Source organism: Lactuca virosa, chromosome 2 (genome assembly GCF_052849685.1).
Source record: "Lactuca virosa cultivar CGN04683 chromosome 2, Lactuca_virosa_CGN04683_v6, whole genome shotgun sequence".
NCBI classification, from domain to species: Eukaryota; Viridiplantae; Streptophyta; class Magnoliopsida; order Asterales; family Asteraceae; genus Lactuca; species Lactuca virosa.
In genome coordinates this window covers 86,750,275-86,753,678 of record NC_136427.1, presented here as the reverse complement: position 1 = coordinate 86,753,678, position 3,404 = coordinate 86,750,275, and the positions used below count along the sequence as shown (strand labels likewise).

At 35.3% G+C, this 3,404-nt stretch overlaps 1 pseudogene across 1 annotated transcript; it reads right to left on the bottom strand.

The window, feature by feature from the left end:
* Positions 1-1,449: 1,449 nt before the first annotated feature.
* LOC145156430 (UPF0481 protein At3g47200-like) lies at positions 1,450-3,053 on the bottom strand (annotated as a pseudogene). The gene is made up of 2 exons (XR_013736697.1): positions 3,019-3,053; positions 1,450-2,942 (listed from the first exon to the last, which is right to left on the bottom strand). The product of XR_013736697.1 is annotated as a UPF0481 protein At3g47200-like (transcript).
* Positions 3,054-3,404: the final 351 nt, after the last annotated feature.

Genomic DNA, 3,404 nt, shown 5'->3' with positions numbered 1-3,404 from the left:
CCACAAATGATATGTGAATGGAAGGAAGTAGATAGATTAGGGCTTAAGTCATCGATTCAAATCCTATCTTTTTTTCGGTATGCCGCTCCGCGAGCAAGGAGCAACAACTCAAGGCCTATTAAGTTGTATACCGGTGAAAACAATCAAGACCTATTGGATTGAGTTCGTATCAAGTCAAGAACATGTCCCAACAAAATAATTAGTGAATTATAACAATAATTCAAGTGAACAAAGGTTCTTTTCTTAAAAATTTATATATATCTCTTGCACATGCAAAAATGTGGCTTATATGATGCCTTATTACTATTCTAGTGGTTACAAGCAAACCAACCAACCACTAATCAAAGCTAGTAAATGAAACTCAGAGTAACTCCTCAAAACAACAAATAAAATCTAAAATACTTTAAAGAACAAAAAGTAACGACTAGAATGCTTTAAATATTAGAGAAAAACGTCCATACTCCTTAAAGGTATAACCCTGATCCACCAAGGTCACCAAAAACAGCTAGAAAGAGTTATGAAGCTAAAATATAACAGTTGGAACACTGATGAAGTCTTAAAAACATAGTCCTAAATCATCAAAGTCGCCATGCAAAGGAATTTAGACATGACATCACTTGCCACCACACCATCCCACTCGGCTAGCATGAATTCATTCTCATTTTTTTAGAATTTGTCACTTCCATACATGTATCAGCTACCGTCGTCAGACATGGCAACATAAATCATAGAGTAGATGAAAATTTGTGTCCTAAAACCATATACACAACTTCATCACTTTTTTCTAAAAGTATGGGAACCAAGAGCTTTTCAGAAGTTTAGGGTGAAAATGGAACTTTTCCTGAAGTAAAAAAGGGCTAACCTGAATTTCTTTGAAAAAACAGGATAAAAAATGCAACTTTTATGAAAAAAGAGTGGCTAAATTGAACTTTCTAGAATAGTAGGGAGTAAAGTGCAATGTTTCTACCAACCAGGGACCTTTTTGTAACTTTTTAGAAGTTCAGGGACCAAATTGGTAACTTTCGAAACAACAGAGACCGAAATTGAGTTTTTCAGACAGAGAGGGACCCGTTTGCACTTTTCTAGTGCTTCAGGGGCCAAACTGCAAAATTTTGACGCGGACCTACTTCGTCTTCTCCGGTCTTCTTCTCCGGCGAACTGGTTTTTTTGGTGGCTATTTCGGTGAACATTTGACCGGAGATTTGGTGGTCCTCCGGTGGTCAAAATTAAAATTATGAAAAATATATTTTTGGAATCTTTAAAACCAGACATTTCCAATGGTGTGCGCAAAAATCTATTTTTAGGCAAAAAAAAATAGACCAAAAAACAGAGAACGGGCACCTGGAGCTTAATGATACCACATTGTAATTTACACAAGAAATTGAATCAACGAAATATATAGAAGTTATTTTTTGTATATTGATCTTTCTTGATGATTTACATGATAGTTAACACCTCTATATATACTAGAGGGTATTACACCTTCCTACAATTTCTGTCATGTGCAAGTAAGACAATGCATGATCAACTATATATGTCAAGCTATGACTAAGTTATATCAAGCTATATCAAGCTATGTCATGCAATAAATTTAATATCCATTTCTAACACTTGATTGTAAAGATGGTCTGAATAAGGGTAAGAACAAACAAAATGATTGCAGCGAATACTGAAATAATATTCCATGGACTACTGAAATATGTACGCTTCAACCCTGCAGCAGCATTGGGCCAGTAACTCTTGTAGTAGGTATCCAGCCGTTCCCACTGATGATAGTAATAAAAAACATTTGATGTGATATCATTGCATATGTTGTTTAAAATATATACAGCGCTCTCGTTTGAGCCATAATCGTTGACCAGGACCCCTGATTTTATCAACTTGACAACATCCTCTGGAGTGTCTACTAACATATCTATGGCCCAGCAATATGATGTAACGTACTCAGGAACTAGGGTACACTGCTCGTATAGTATGAGGTTCCTTAAAAGCAACTCAGTGTAATCATATCCACATATAGTTTTGGCATCCTCAGAGTAGGTTTACACCAAAACCATGGGAAACATGAGAACCTTGGTAACTCCAGTTTCATGGCCATTGCCCAATTTGCATCTTCATTAGGCATAAATTTCACCCCTGCCCTATCCAGTTCCATGGCCGAGTGTCTTTTTTGTTCCATTGGAACTTGAGAATATGGTAACGGGTGATGGACAGGCTGTAAGCAATAGTGCAGAATGCCAAGGATATGATCATGAGTCCTATCTAGGTTGATATTGTTTGTTACTTCATATTCCATAAAGAAAGAGTACCTTTCGAGAAGTATTTTGAGATGGTCAGTGAGAGAGGTATTTGGTTTAAAATGAGGAAAAGTAGACTCAAAGATGTCTTTAAGAACAAAAAATGGGATTTGGTTTTCTATCAACACCATATCATGAACTATTAATGGGATAATCGACCAGTTTTCCTGAAATCCGCCAGCTTCTACTGAAATAAGATGAATGAAATAAAGGATAAAACAAGCATCTATTACCATCATTGTAGCAAGTTCCTCATCGTTGTAGGTCGTTTCTTCATAGCATGACTTGATTTCTTCAATTTTCAGACTCACCTTTCGCACACATTCTTGTAACGTTTGCTCTGGGTTGGAACCCGAACGATCCAGTAAATGATGTAAATAAGTCATTTTTTGAACTTCAAATTTTTGCAAATCTTTATCTTTTCTGTGTAGGGGTCCAATAGAGACTAGCGTAGGGTTAAAAGATGTTGGGCTGAGATCTCGGTAAACTCTTGGAACAATGAAAATTGATGGTGGACGTCGATTGCCATGATTCCGTCCTTTTTCTTTACAATTAAGTAGAAATTTGACAGAACGCAAAATGCTATCACCTCCTCCAACCTCCACATCGCTTGTCGCCATTCAGAAGACACTTGCTTATTTTAATCTAGAACGAGTGAGTTAGAAAAAAAATTATATAATAATAGATCGAGTACATGTGATTAAAAAAAACAAGAACATACCTAAAAGTAACGGACTTGTCCGGATGATATTTCACTTGCGAGTTTTGTTAAAGAAAACCAATTACAAAATTTATAAATAAAAGTTGATACCCTGATTAAAGCATCAAGCAAGTCCATAGCTAGTAAAGATGGTGGATTAAAATATAGGATAAGAATAAAAAGCAATGCTTACTTTTAGAAACTTTTCAAATGATGCCAACTTATTAATTACCCTATCTTTGCATCTAAACATAATAAAAAAATGTATACAAGTTATGGTGGTATCAGATGAATAAGCAACATAACTTTATTTTTACATTAATAGTAAAATGAGTATGTTGTCCAATAAAAAATAAAATTTAATATATCGGAAAAATGAAAGTCAGCCAATCAAGGAAGCTTCTTAT